At 38.6% G+C, this 16,450-nt stretch overlaps 1 protein-coding gene and 1 long non-coding RNA gene across 2 annotated transcripts in view; one reads left to right on the top strand and one right to left on the bottom strand.

The window, feature by feature from the left end:
• Positions 1 to 16,450, top strand: part of cdh23 (cadherin-related 23) — a 465,229-nt gene that overhangs the window by 317,513 nt on the left and 131,266 nt on the right. The window lies entirely within an intron of this gene.
• c10orf105 lies at positions 1,880 to 11,374 on the bottom strand. The gene is made up of 3 exons (XR_001171212.3): positions 10,951 to 11,374; positions 7,663 to 7,783; positions 1,880 to 3,102 (listed from the first exon to the last, which is right to left on the bottom strand). It is a non-coding gene; the product is annotated as a chromosome 10 open reading frame 105 (long non-coding RNA).

Here is a 16,450-nt window from a genome sequence, read left to right as displayed (position 1 = left end):
CCCCCTGCTGTAGTCTGAACCCTGTACTATTATTTGGCATAAGGTGAAGATCGCAGCAAGAGAAGCAAGAACTGCTTGCTAAATGAGCACTAATGGGTGTACTCTTGAGCCCCTAAGCATGATTATTGTGTAGTAAATAACCCCAAATATATTTGTAGTTACTGGGGTATTTTGCTGTAAGTGTCACACAGCACAGCATTACACAACTTTCACAGTGATTCAGAAGCAGTAAAGGGCAGGGATCAGTTTGACAGGACAGCCTCACAGCAGCCTGATAGGATTTAAAGACAGTAATCACTATACTTGGTAAGAAACAAGTGGTTTAAGGTAGTCATTTTGGGACACAGCTATTTGAATTCCAAAGTCCTGGTGCCAGGCGAAAGAAAGAAAACAATGGTCTTTACTGAAATATATGCTTTGTATTTAGTTATTTTCTTTTCTTTAAAGAAATAGGATGGTGTTTCTTATCTGCATCTATAATCAAAAAGAGCAAAACAAAAACTCTATTTTCTTTAAGCAGATTTTTAAGATTGCAATCAAAGGGACATATTTCAAAGAGAAAAAGCCTCTTAAAGAAGAAAAAAACCTTCAAAAGCAGTTATATATTTTAAAAAGGAGTGTGCTTTAAAAATCTTAAAAGTAGAAACCATGCCTAAGGAAACAGTAGGACATTCTGTTTATAGAAAAAGATCTCCAGTATATATCAGAAGTGGAATTGCCATATGAGACAATTTCCATGCAGCGTGACTAGAGAAACTCATGGCAGCAAATTGTGGTAAAAATTCTACTGCTGCTATCACGCTCCTAGCTTTCCTGTTGACTGTAATATAGATTTTTGCACAGTTATTCTTTTGGTTTTAGACACTACTTTTTACCTTAAGAAAGTCAAAAGGTAAAGAAATTAATTTATAATATGGGAAACTTTTAAAGTTTGGGATAAACATGGTTGTGTTGAACCTTAACCTTTCTAAGCCTATAAATAAAACATTTAAAAGCAAAAAAAATATATAAATATTTAAATGCAGCTCCCACCTAAGTGTCCACCTTGCAGCACTAAAACATAGGCTTGAAAATATACTGCTGTGGGGAAGTTCAAATAACAGGAAAACTCCTGGTCCAGAATTTTCAAATATGTGAAGTGCTCAATGTGAGAGTGCAAAATATATAATAATATATATTTATTAAAGAGCATATAGGAAACTGTCAGCATCATTCACCAATAAGATAGAGAACTCTGGAAACTGAACTCTATAAAATGAAGATTAGTCTGGTTTATTAGCAAATGTTCTTAATATAAAATATTCTTTGCATTCAATGGAGAATATCGAAAGAAAATAACTTTTCCGCCTCCCACGCAGACAGTCACTCCACCATGAATCCATTCATCTTCTTCAGACTGATTAATTTCACATTTTTTGTCGTTACACACACTAGTTTATTATTTAAGGAGTTTCAGGGAAATTTCTTAGGTCCATGTTTCCAGACTATCTCTCCTGATGCCACTTAATAACAAGAAAATATTCTGTTCTTGTAAATACAGTTAATATTCTTACTTTCCTGTAAAAGTCCTCGAAGCTGTATTAGTTATAGTTAATTCAGAACCAGTAGCCTTATCCACTGATTATACAGGTGTGGGATCCCTTATCCAGAAACCCGTTATCCAGAAAGTTCCGAATTACGGAAAGGCCATCTCCCATAGACTTCATTATAAGAAAATAATTCTAATTTTTAAAAATGATTTCATTTTTCTCTGTAATTATAAAACAGTACCTTCTACTTGATCCTAACTAAGATATAATTAATCCTTATTGGATGCAAAACAAGCCTATTGACTTTATTCAATATGTGAATGATTTTTAGAAGACTTAAGTTATTAAGATCCAAATTAAGGAATGATCCCTTATCTAATAAAAAAAACCAAGGTCCAGAGCATTGTGGATAACAGGGCCCGTACCAGTAATGTAAAGTCACCAAGAGGGGAAAAGTTATCTGGAAAATGCTGGAATACTTGATTATCTTTACCAAGCGATAACTTTTAAAAAAGAATATCAGTTTTTGGACTACCCCTTCCTCTATAGTTTATGGCCTTTTATATATATATATATATATAGAGAGAGAGAGAGAGAGAGAGAGAGAGAGTCTGTAAGCATGGTTGAGAACAGGTTTAGCCCCATCCAGGTACAGGCATGTCCTGGATGTGATTATACAATTTTTCATACAGCCCTGTTGATTGGGCTTATGGGTTATTTCAGTTCCACATTTGGTTTTTTGTTTTTTATAATTGAACTTTGCTCTCTGTGCCTCAGTAGGTGAATGTGTCCTATAATGTGTGAACTCTATTGAGTAGATGGTGCTGTATATTCAGTATCCACTGTGATAGTGACATGTTCTGTTATTTTAATTTCATTGAAAGATATCTATAAAGCCAATTACAATTATTCTTAAAAGAAAGCAATGGAAGAATTGAACACAGTCATGTTCAAACAGTCAGATGATTTCATTTGTGTTACTATGCATAGAAGGCTGAGTAGAATGTATAGGGAACAGAAGTCGGTCAGAGATTTGAGCTCCCAAAATTAACCAGATCTCAGAGAATCGAGGAGTCATTTTTTCATCCAAATATATGTTTTTAAACCTAGAGTACCTTACTTTTAACATCAACAGTTCACATTTTTGTGGACTCCATAAAGGACCAGTCTTGGTTTGTTGGCATTGGTCTTGGACAAGTTCTCTGCAGCTGAGTAATAGGTCGACTCCTTCTGAAGCTACTGACCGAACGTCTCAATGATCCCAACCTTTTCCAAAGCCTTAGCTGTGGTTCACTAGCATCTTCTGCATGATAAGGCATGCATTCATGTGGACCATAAAGAGTCTGGTCTAGTGCTGCAGGTTTGCAGAGTGTCATGAAAACAAGACAGGTAGCTAGGAGGAGAAAGATGCACACAAGGGATATAATAATAGGTAGGGGCCCTCTAAAATCTATAGGTTCATCAGTTGCATTTACTGCTATATTCTCCATGGTTATGTTAAACATTCCAAGGACACTGGTTCCACTTTCTGCATAATTGAAGAGTTCTCCTGCTTCTCCAGTTGTCATTTTTCCTGCAATACAAAGCTTGGTTCATTATTGGGGGGGCTTTTTAGTAACAGAACAATTCTATGAATAGTGTTTAAACTACAGATTACCAGTATGTGACTTACATTATAGGGCAACCTCTGCCAAAATCTTTGTGCTGTAAGCAAGATTCATGTTGTCATTGCTTTAATATTCTTTGCACTCTGCTCACTCATCATCCTTTCTGCCACCTCCCTATACTCCCCAATTCTTTGCTCTCCTACTACCTTTATGTTCTTACATTCAGCTTTCAGCCATCGGTTGTTAACCCTATCCAACAATTCTCAGTCTGTATCATTATTTTCTCCTTCATTGGTACTTACACCTCCTTACCCTAACCTTACTACTAACTCTAAATGCTGGGCAAGGAGAAATAAGCACCTATAATGGAGGGTGGAGGGAAGGGGGCTGAACACCAGTGGAAATAGGCTGACAGCATATGTAGAAGTATTTCAACTGTAAAAGATGAATGCAATACACAAATTTTTGTAAAGGTTTTTACTAATATATATGAGTAAAAGGATTTTTCATAATGTGTCCTTTTAACTCTTTTGCTGGTAAATTTATTACAACTGAAGGCACATACAATCTTCATTATAATCCTCTATATCATATATGCAATGACTAGACATGGGGTGAAAAAAGTAGAATCAAATTTTTAGGAAGTAAAACCCCATAGACTTTGTCCTCTAGAGAGGAGAAGTAACATGAGAAAGGTACCATCATTTTTTTTTATATTGCAGAGAACACTATTAGTATATGCAAAATAAGATTAAACAATGTAATGCAGCTAAAGATTTTAAAGACTGTTATGGTGCAATTCTCCTATTTTTACTAGAGAACTGGACATATTTATATTAGCTGGTTAAATATCTGTGTTTCCAGCACTTCTGTCACAGAGAAAAACCACCCGTATATGATCTAACAATTGATTGTGAAGCTTGCTTCCCTCTTGATGGCAATTCACTGATTGTGATCAGCCTTATATTGTAGCCAGTGTATTAAACAGAGATTACTGGCCCAGTTTGCACTCGATCCATTTTGTATAAGCATAATGTATGTGCGCAATGGCAGATTGCTGTGTTGGCGTAGGTCATCATGTAATTTTAAAAGCATATTGATTTACTTTCATTTTGATTGCCATCTCTGTGGGTTGTTGGCAGTTTTCTGTATATCGTTAAATATGTTCAGCTATTGTTAGAGCTGATTATAAAATGGTTCAGGCCATCAATTCATTGACGTTGTGGGGTCACATTCTTTGTCAACTGTAACCTTCCTGCTGTTACTTATCTATGGATTTCAAGCTGTTAGATTCAATTTCATGGTGTACTCATGAGCAACCATTCATTCTCTGCCAGGAAAATAAGAAAACTTCCTAGCAAGTTTGAATCTGTCTCTAGGGGCACCATGAAATGTTTTAGTGCCTACTTTCTTTCTTAGTTGTGTGTCATACTAGAATTCCCATCTTTAAACTTAGTTAGGTTGGCCTTATCCTGGTTTATTTATCATGATATAGCAGTTAGTGTTAGTATAGAACTGCTTTCTTTTGAAACCCCTAAGATTTTGTACTTCTTTACCTCTTTTCTTTTAATTAAATACTATGATTTATTGTGCAATAGGACAAAAAAGTTTGATCTTTCTGTATATTAAGAGACTGCACAACACAGTCAGTAGTCTCAGCTAAATAGTGATATATTTGTTTAATGCTCAAACATATTTATATATGTATAAAGATATTATAAGCCACCATGGTGTTCCATGACCATAAAAGGTTGAGTGCTTTTATGCAGGTCATGGAATTCCTCGGTAACTTCTAATATCCTTATATTTTACATCAGAGGGTACATTATTTATTGAAATACACAAGTTTCAGTGAGTCTTGTGACAGAAATTACATCACTAGGCACCAATTATAACTGATGGCGTCACTGAGTACCATTTATAAGGATATAATTTCATGGTGCTTGTGTAATATATATATAGATATTGGCAGATACATTAGATAGCTTCAAGAAGTGATTGGATGGCTTCTTAGCAAATACTCGAAATAGCTCTTAGCACAAAGTTGATCCAGGGACTGGCCTGACTGCCATCTAGGAGGAACTTTTCCTCCTCTGGAAGGCTGGGTATTTTTTGCCTTTCTCTGCATCAACTAAGCCAGTGCTGTCCAACTTCTACGGTGCCGAGGGCCGGAATTTCTCTAGCATACATGGTGGAGGGCCGCTAATTGAAGCCAGTTTTGACCACTCCCCTTTTTGAAACCACACCCACTTCAAACCACACCTATTTTATCACAATGGTGGTAGCACAGCAAAATCCCAAATGCTTGGTCCTTACTGTGGGGATATCAACTGTCATTCATATGTGAAAGAATTATGTCATATTAAGATATACCCTTAAATTCCATATGCCTCCTCCTCCCCTGTGGATAGCAGAGCAACCCCCAGTACATAATTACACACCTTAGGGACCATTTAATGGCTATTTCCAACTGCTAACAAACTCCCACAACAAACCCCTGCCAGGTTCACCTCCCACAAGCAGCATAGGGCAAGCAGAGTATGGCACATACAGGCAGCACTCTGCCTGTCCTATGCTGTCTGTGTGTGCCATGCTCTGCCTTCCCTATGCTGCCTCTGTGTGCCATACTCTGCCTGCCCTACCCTGCCTGTGTGTGCCATACTCTGCCTGCCCTACCCTGACTGTGTGTGCCATACTCTGCCTGCCCTACCCTGACTGTGTGTGCCATACTCTGCCTGCCCTACCCTTCCTGTGTGTGCCATACCCTCCCTGACCTATGCTGCCCGTGTGTGCCATACTCTACCTGCCCTATGCTGGCTGTATGTGCCATACTCTGCCTACAGTACCTATGTCTGAGGTGTGAAGAAGTGAACAATGGGAGTGATTACAGCCTGAGCCTGAGGTGTGAACACTGCAGGGGGTGGACAATACAGAGATTAAAAGGTGTGAAAAACACAGGGGATTACATTTTTAAACAATACAGAGGGACTACAGCCTGAATCTGAGGTGAGAACCATGCAGGGGGCCAGTTAATCACAGTACTGATACCATTTAATGCTTACTCAAAGGTAAGCCATCAAAGCAGCCAGACAGGTGGGGGGCCACACAGAGGGGGGTCGCGGGCCGCATGCGGCCCGCGGGCCGCCAGTTGGACAGCACTGAACTAAGCAATTAGGCAGTTAGACATAAAAGGTTGAACTTGATGGACATGTGTTTTTTTTCAGCCTAAGTTACTGTATTACCTGATGGTGCAGATTCTTGGTAAATGTAGCTGCATTTTGGGTAAAAAAAACTGCACCACTGCCCAAACTACTTGTATGGCTTGTGCTGCTTCTGGTCAGCATTTATGCCATTTTAATAGGCTTGCACAAGTATTATAAAGCATAGCTACAGGTATATTACAAATTATTTTATAATGTATATTTTGGTATATGATAGCAAATAGTATCTTTTTGTGACAAAGCCTTTCAGTCTGATACATCTTTTGTGCTGTTCCCAGTATGACTGCTGAGCTTTAACAGTGGCTAAAGACCTACTGACTTTACTATCCACAGAGGCATGAAAATGACTTTGCAGCTGGTAATCGGCAAAGGTAGTGACCCAGCAGACAAGTCGATCAATAGGAAATCTGACAAAACACCCATATGAACAAAATGCATGATGAGACATTGACCTTGAGATCAAACAGGAAAACTAATAAATAGAGTTTGAGTCTCCAGAAGAAATTGCAAACTGTGTGCAATTTCAATAAGAAAACAACACAAATTCCAGTCAAAAGAGAAAAGTGACTCATACCATCTACTGAATGGCGAATTAGAATCTTTAGAAGAAACTCACACAAGGAGATTGGGATTTGAAAAGCTACTCACAAAGACACATATAACATAAAGATATAAGAACTGCATTGTGCAAGGCCGGGCATAAATACTGTAGGTGCTCTCTAATATGAGGTGGATATCAGTAAGGTGGGATATACTGGCGGTTTTCAAGTGATTTCAGTCTTACTGCTTGATCATCTGGAAATGTGATTGCATGTCAAAACTCTCCCATCTAGTCAGGCTGACAGTGCCTTATATTGACCCATCAGAAGACATCGTAGCAAGGATGCTCATATAACCTTGATAATGCTGTCAAATGAACAGATAAATGCTCTTCAGTCATCTGTTTTGCTTGGCAATTTAGACCGCACCTGCCCATTCAGCCTGCATGTAAATTGGCTGGCTAACAGCCAAGTCAGCCAATTTTTACACATTATTATTTCTCCACCCAATTCCCCATGAAAGGGGGGGAAGAGATTTGAAAAAAAATCTTTGCACAATGCATTTTCCATAAGTGCAACAGCATAAACAGGATTGCTCTTGGTTTTATATATGTAGAGTATGGTATGTGTAAAACTGTTCACAAAGTGTGGCCATATTTACAATAATACATACGCATTCACAACGGAGCATACTTTTACAAATATGGTAATGCATGGAGTATTCTCATTTTCATAACTTTCTAAAATATAATAAAAACCCTCATACCTGGTCAGTTCTTTGCTTGTAGACTGTTGGGTGCAGATTTGTAGAAACCACACAGCAGCTTTAGTGTAGACTTACAAACAGGACTCCTTAATGGCCACTGTTATTCAGCACTGCAGTGTACCTGTGAGGAGTAAGCAAGCACTGTTGTTTGGTTCAGGCAGTTCTGTGGTGATACTTCTGGCTTTCTGGCTGAATTTTGCCTGCTCCAAAAAATGTTATTTTGCACAACAGTCCACAGATTAAGATGACTATGTGTGCAGAAATGGACTTTTGCAGTATCACATTGTATGCCTAAATATTTAAAGGGCAATTTTACTCATTTTAGGTAACTTGCCTGTGTGATAATTTGCTGTTAACAACTTTCCCTGGCTACACAAAAACTATTCCTACCAAAATTTATACAAGTCCAGTGGTTTAATAAAAATCTAGTTCTCTATGTAGGTATATATCTAAACCAATATATAAAATATATATTAAAAAAAAAAGGTTTAGAGTAAAGGCACTAGGCACTTTTAGATGTTAAAGCTCTACTGGCTAGGGTCTTCTTAATTCTTGTATAAGTTATTGGTTGGATTTTTGTAATTTGTAAGTTCAATGTATACAATCATCTATTGTACAGAGCTATGGAATATGCTGGACCTTTATAAATACATATTAATAACAAGCAAAGACAATTATATTCCTTGTCAAGTTAGGTAAAAATAAGGCTGTTTTGGTGTTTGATGCACATATCTAGTAAGAAAACCTGTGGGTTATGGATATGGGTATACAGAGGTAAGTCAATGTGGTTGGAGACTTTGGCATTTGTTCACTAATGAAGAGAGCTGAGGTTAAATGTTGCACTTGGACTTATGGGTGTCTATTGATGTGGCTGGGGCAGCTATGATATAACCTAAAATGCTCATTATAGGGTGTTCGCGAACGCGTATGTTCGTGAACTTTTAGCGTATGTTCGCGGTTTGAGTTCGCGTCGCATTTTCCGCTGCGTTTTTTATCGTCGCAAAAGTATTGTACAATACGCCGCACAAGTCACACATGGCGTTTTTCCGCAAATCCCGTTTTCATGGTGTTTAGCGCGACATAGCAAAAAAGCCGCGTATTTTCGCTAGAATAGCTTGCGTTTTTTGCGCAACTCTGTGCCAACAAAGTATTTTTCATAGAAGTTTTTGCCTTTGATCCCCCTCCTGCATGCCACTGTCCAGGTCGTGGCACCCTTTAAACAACTTTAAAATCAGTTTTCTGGACAGAAATGGCTTTTCTAGTTTTTAAAGTTCGCCTTCCCATTGAAGTCTATGGGGTTCGCAAAGTTCGCGAATATTCGCGGGTTTTGGCGTAAGTTCGCAAACATGTTCGCGAACTTTTTTTTTTTAGGTTCGCTACATAAAGAAAGTGTGTCACTGGCCTGGGTCTCTGACTGCACAGAGCACTACCCTTTCATGTGTGCTACTGTAGGTTTTTATTGGAACAATAAGACATATTCAGACTTCCAAGTACAAATATATTTAGTGCAGTTTCATGATTAACTGAAATACATGAAGTAAATTTAATATATATATATATATATATATATATATATATATTAAATGTGTGTGTATGGGTTTATTAAATAGTGATAGAAAAAAAGCAACTACAGTACTATACTGTGAGAATCCCTACAGTGATATAATTGTAACAAACAGAATCCAGATATTTGGTTAAATCAAGAAAAAGTGAAACTGTACTGTCAGAATCCCTGAAACGGGCTCACTTTTAAGCTTTGATGCACCTGAAAGCCCAGCTTGAAGGCCAGCTCGGTTCAGATTTGTTCTCAGCATGTCCTAGATATCCTTGAGACTACAGCTAAATAACTGATACATTGATGCTTTCCTTTATCTGCAACTTTGTTATAATTTAGGGGGGAGTGCAGTAAAGCTGCACCTCTAAGGGTGAGGTCAGAAATTTCCCGAGTGTCCGCACACAGAGTGGATCAGAGGTTGGCCTGGAAACTGTTTGCTTTCGCGTTTTTCAGGCCAACCTCCGATCCCCTCCACTCTGTGTGCGGACAGTTACCATAGCCTTCATTGCAGGCACACAGAGCGGCGTACGGAAGTGGATCTGCTTCTCTCAACCAGGCAGAAAAGCGTAGGGCTGAGAGAAGCGGAGACACCCTTCATCTGACCTCGCCCTAAGTGTGATGACACATAAGGAGATCAGTCACCCCGGTATTTATCTTCTCTAGTGGTGGTGACTAATCTCCTCAAATGCGTTCTTACTGGCGAGAATGTAAATCACCGGTAGGAAAACATATGTGTCGCTCCAGCTTTCCAAAGTCAGTCAAAGTTTTCATGCCAGGCAACTCTGGGGCGATTTTGGAAAGCTGAAGCGACACATATGTTTTCCTACCAGCAATTTACATTCTCGCCAGTAGGAAAGCATTCTAAGAAATTAGTTGTCACCACTAGAGGAGATTGATCATTGGGATACTAATCTCCTCTTGTGTCACTTCCATAAGGGGACATGAATTGAAAATGTTTGACAGCCATTGACTTCTAAGGAACACCTACAAACAGAGTAAATGAAAAGGCCTAGATTGCATAGATTTTAATACAGCTTTGCACACAATTTGATAAATCATATCTTAATAAAGGTGTTTGTAAGAAATCTCCTTTGCTGTCAAATAATGTTACAAAGGTGTAAAGCCCTTTTGGTTTACATGCTTTTATTCATTTCCTAATTTAGTCTCAAAAATAACTGGTTGCAATTGTGCAATCTCTGCACCTCTTTATACCACTTTGCTAAAACATGATAAACAATTGAGTATACCTTTTTCAAATGGTGCCGCTACTATTGCTTTTCACAGTCTTTCATGCCAGATAAAAGCTCACACTGAGCACTTCATATGGAAGTTTCCCTGCAGTGTTTCTCCTACAGAATTGTGCTCTCTTTACTAAAAACTAGACCACTGCAGAACAAGCTTGTGTTTAAACAGTGAAAACAATAAATGAATTCAGGAATACACTTGGGGTTTAATTATTTATTCTAACCCAAAATCTTTTCTTTAGGTAGTGCTAAGTTTAATAAATATATTTAAAAATGTTCAGAATATCAATTGTTTTTTTTCCACATCTTTTTAAACCTGAAAAGCAGAGGATTGCACAAGTTATTGATTTGTCCCATCCCTTTTATTTGAGCAATTACAGCACAAGTGAATATGAAGCAATGTAAGGAAAGTTCTAATAGAAATAGTGATTGTTTAAAACAAAGAATTTGTAAAAAGAAAACTGTTTGTATCTAACATGCTTGCATTACCTTATTAAGGAATATTCTTACTTGATCTGGCTGTTCTCATGGCTTTTACCTTTAGTTGCTGCTGCTGGTTGGCTTGTTCTCTGGCTTTTTGGTGCCCTTTGGTGGAGAGGGGGGAAGGGTATATCATGTAGATTGAAACTAGAAGGAGGAGTGGGCGCTGCAGACAAAGAAAGAAGGCACAAACTTTTCTGGTTTAGCAAAACACAAGCACTATTTCAAGCCTGGAATCCCCATCAGGCTGTGTGAGCAAAGGTTAGTTAAGGTTAATTAGAAGAATGTTTAATTCATCCTTTTACAGCATAAATAATAATAATGTCCCAGCAGGCTCATTTCCCCCGTGTGCTGTGTGCTTGGTATAGTCTGGGGACTGGATTTTGTTCAGAGAATGTCAGCCTTCAGGTTGCTGTGAAGTTGAGATGGGCAGGGGGGAGGCGGTTGCATAGTGTGAAGGTTTGTATAAAGAGCTCCTTTATATTCCTTCTTTAGTAGCAAGTTTTTGTTCCACCTCAGTCTGTTTTGCATTCCCTGTATCCTGCATGTTGGGATACAACCAACGATAGGAACACCCTGCTCAGCATGCAAAGGAAATGTAAAACAAATGGGATAAATACCTAAACCACTCATAATGTTCATTTCTAAATAGCAGTTATAGAACAGATTTTACATGATTGAAATTCAAATATAACATACTACATTAAAGTTGTGATTATGAACCGGGAGGCAAAAATGAGTCCCTGTGTTTATGATTCCCTTTAAAACAGTGAAATGTAAACTAGCCATAGACAGTAATAATTTAAAGGAGATATGTAATTAATTCTATAATATATCATGGGTGCCAAGGTAGGATTCCAGCCATGGCTCACAATTCTATACATATGCCTACAATATATACAGAATTATAGGGCTGCATGGTGGTGCAATGGGTAGCTTGGAATCTAGCTATGCAATATTTGTTGCTTGCAACATTCCTATGAAAAAGTATAAAGGTAATGTAATACAAATCATAACATTGGCACTAGTAACCTATAGCAACCAATCAACCAACCAAGAAGCATTTACTTGAAAACATCTAATTGGTTATCGTAGGTTACAAGACCTGCTGAAATGTTTTCTACATAGCTGTCATTTGCCCCTGGTTTCCTGGGAGTTATTCAGTTTTGGACCCCTCCACCAGGCCTCCTGTCACTATATGCTGTTCCCCTGGGTTCTTCCATCCCCCTTTTGATGTAAATATCTGCATGCAAAGTAAGCTTTCAGTGCCATGAAAGGGCAGTAAGTATGTGCATGTGCATGTGCAATAAGTATACAGTGACATCAATAGGCCACACCCATATTTTTCAGCCATTCCCCTTTGTAGGAGTTGACATCTACATTACTCTGTTAGATTGTCAAAATCACCTTGCACGCTTTATTTTTTCAGCCTTAACCTTGTTAAAGGAAAATGGTAAAAGACATGGCCCTTGCCCTTTTATCCATACAGCTGCAAGTCTGTGGGGCCTGTTGTGTCTTTGGCAAACAAAAAAGCCCAATGGAGGTTTACCAGGAATGGGGTCAGGAGTTTTTAACAGACGTAATATAAAAAAAGTTTTAAAATTGTACAGGTCACTAAAAGAACTGTTTTCAATGAATATAAAATCAGTTTTAAAGTTTATTTCCCCTTGAAATCGTTTACAAGGATTCCTTTGTAGGCTATGAATTAAGCATTTTCCTGATTGAAAGCTGGTGCGTCAGCCAGGGGCTTAGTCATTTTGATTTGCTGCTGCATGCTGCACTGTTGATTGACTGATTTAATAATATTCTAGTTATGAATAGGACCAACAAAAAGCAGAGACATCAGTGCTGGGTTTGCAGAACATGACTTTACACAGGGTCACCTTGAGAGTCAGACCATACAGCTAAGTTCCTGAAATATTTCTATAAAAGGAACAGTAACATCAAAAAGTGTTTTAAAGTAATTACATTTAATATACTGTTGCCCAGCACTGGTAAAACTGGTGTGTTGAAATACGCTGCTGTGTATCCATGGGAGTAGATAGACTACATTATACTTTAAAACACTTTCATTTTTTGATGTTACTTACTGTTCCTTCAACACTAAAACTCACTCATGCTTAAATGGCTTTGTACTGGGCCCAAGGCATTAAGTTTGCCTAGGAGCAGTAACCCATAGCCACCAATTAGCAGGTAAAATTCAATGGTCACCTGTTTAAAAAGTAAACATTTTATTAGTTGCTATCCATGACTGCACTTGGGCATGTCTTGCACCTTGCTCTTTCATGCTTGACCCCTGTAAGAAAGAGGTATGGATGGTACCTAACCTCTAATAAAATGTCCTACAGAGTCGTACAAATGTAAAATGTTATATTCATTTTCTTATATCAAAAATATAAAGGTATTCCAGTTGGAATATATCACACAATGCACATGTAATGCTTTTCTTGATCGAGGTTTAGATTGGAGTTACATTTGACTCTTAAACTGGTAGTTTTAACTACTAGTCCCGAGTGGCAAAATCTAGCTGCAAGTAACCCCTACCATTAACAAACTCAGATTTATTTGACCATAATATCATTTGATGTTTGCATGTGGATAATGCCATTATCTTTACATGTTAGCGCAGATGTTGCATGACATGATTAGGCTAGTGAAACAAAGCTAACTAGACAACAGCAGTTATTATCTATATAAGCTACCCAATTTTTCCTTGTAGGAGCTACAGTATATCCTTGCCAGCAAGATGGCATTACCTCCAACCATTTTGTAGGCATACTGCATCACCCTCATCACCTTCTCCAGCAAAGGTGACTCCCCTTTTTCTCTCAAGAGACAATACTATCCTTAGTTGTCATAGTTAGGTGAACCGCTCAACTAAACCTGCCTAAGGAGCTACTGTTATATTAGGTTTTCTTTTGAAGCTCCTAAATTACACAATGCACATTCATTATTACTTAAAGCTCATGTTAAGAGAACATTTTAAAACTTGCAACTATGGTGTAAAAAAATCCTGGGTAACCTGGCAGATATACCCGCCCCAAAGCAATGGCTGGAGGCAGGCATCACCTCCATACAAGATGTGTGGGATGAGGGCGAGATGGTTCCATTCCCAACCCTAAGACAACACTATTCCCTACCAGCCTCCCAGTGGCTGTTGTACCATAGGGTGCAATTAACCCTTAAACCCCTAAGCCGAAGGTCTCTCCTGGCCACATCTGAAGACCCACTACTTTCACTCATAAGAAAGGGTCATAACAAATGTAAGATATCTATTCTGTATAAGTATATAATAGAGGGCAGATACAAGCTTTCAGCCCTCAGAGGGAGGGATGCGTTGGAAGTAGACCGTGGCTTCATATCAGATGACCAATGGAAAGAGGTGTTAGCCGCCCCAAAAACTGTATCCATCAACTGCAGGCATGAGATGCTTCAGCTATACCTCATTCACCGGGCCTATTATACCCCGGAGAAACTGCATAAAATCTACCCAGAAACCTCCTCCATGTGCACCAGGTGCCAGGCAGAAACCGGCACCCTACTCCATATTCTATGGGCATGCCCTCTGCTGTCACCCTACTGGGCCCAGATCCTAGATAAACTGAGAGCAGTGACAGATATTGACCTTATCCTTACTCCTAAACTTTGCATACTAGGCATAACCTCAGGCCTAGAGCCAAACAGAAGCCAAAAGGCACTCCTGGCTAAGGCGCTATTCCAAGCCCATAGACAAATCACCCTTAACTGGAAATCGCAAACAGCCCCCAACCTATAACTCGTGGCTGAAAGCAGTAAACGAGACATGCATTTAAGAAAGATACTCACTATGCAAAAAAGGCAAGGTCGGTACCTTTGTCAGTACCTGGGGGAGATGGATCGCCCATGCAAACTAGTAACTCTCGCTAACCCTATGTGCGTGCAAAGGGCCACCTGTACCCTTCTGGATCCCCAGAACCATGCCCCTATGTACACCTTAAGGTACCCCAACTACCAGAGGGATAGACTGACCTCTAAGTTACTACATATATATGCTGTGTATTGACTGACATGATTATCACCCCTGCATTGCACCAAAAAGTGTAAAAATGCCTGTAAAAATTGTCCTACTGAACGCTAACAATGCTATGTATGTACCAATGTCAATGCTTTGACTCAATAAAAATCTACCTGAATAAAAAAAAAAACTTGCAACTATGAATTATGAATTTGTTTTGCAGTCCTGTGTGGTGCAAGGTTTGGCAGGCCTATCAACATTTAGGGGCACATTTACAAAGGCACGAATGCTCGAGCGTTCATGCGAACGCTCCGAGCGTATTTTCACCGATTTTTTCGGGCGTCCGAACGACTATGTTCGTACGCCGCACGACTTTTTTGGACGCTTGCACGAAAAAATCGGAAAGGTTTTACCACTTTTTACAATTGTTCGGTACGAAGATTTTGTGACTTTCGGATTGCCAATACGATATTTTCGTGACTAATACGATTTTTTCGTAAGCATTTTCGTGATATTTGCAATCTTCAGAAATTTTCGTTTCCAATCCGATTTTTTCCCATTCGTGATTCGGATTCGTGGATTAGTAAATGTGCCCCTTAGCCTTGTGGCCCCTGAATACTGTAACTAAGTTTGTGTTTTTTCCTTCACTACTGCACAATGCAGAATACAGAATGTGCTGAGTACACAACACACAGTAATTACATTAATAGTAGCCCAATAAATGGCTTTACCAATCGCTGCTGAAGAATTGCAGCTACCTCCATTTGCCATTTCAGTGTTAACATTTCAGCATCTCCAGCCATTACCATAATCACATATTTACAATGTACCTAAGAGGGAAGCACAAGTTTATTGCGGAAAAAGAATGTCAAGAATTACAAGAAGATAAATATCAAATTATGGGCCATTAGAATTTTACAGTCTGAAAATTCAGAAGTTGTGGTTATCTGCGAGCAAGAAGTCAGAGAGGTAAATTGTCCTAATTTCTGCTTGCAGTAAACAGGAGAAAGCCAAATATATATTTCCTTCTTGTTAACTGTGTAGCAGTTTGTGGTTCAGCTCTTCGTTGCTTATTTTTACTGCTAACTAGCCGACCCATAAAAGTGCAAACATTCAGTTACATCTGCTTGGTTACATTCCCAGGATAAAATATTGTATACAGAACTGAAAGGAGCAAAGGATAGTAGAAAATAGTGTCAGTCTTGAAGAGAATAATCTTTAAATGTACTCATTGCTTCATTTCCTCAACTATCTTCCATCTCTGTCTTATATTACAACTTCCTGCCTGCACTCATTCTTAGTTGCCCCATGTCTTAAAGGCACGCTATAAATTATTTATATGTATATACAAATGCATATGTTTCACCTTACAATGTAGACCGCAAATGTGGTGCATTGTTTATAAAATGCTTGTCATTCATTATCTCTGAATAGTTTCTATTCCTTAATAAAGTATACTGTAAGCAGGAACTGGCATATTGCTCTAATAAATACCAAAGGCGCAATACAGCTGTA

This window comes from Xenopus tropicalis, chromosome 7, assembly GCF_000004195.4.
Source record: "Xenopus tropicalis strain Nigerian chromosome 7, UCB_Xtro_10.0, whole genome shotgun sequence".
NCBI lineage: Eukaryota > Metazoa > Chordata > Amphibia > Anura > Pipidae > Xenopus > Xenopus tropicalis.
Note: the sequence above shows the minus strand (reverse complement) of the source record. Positions and strands in the feature narration are given on the sequence as shown.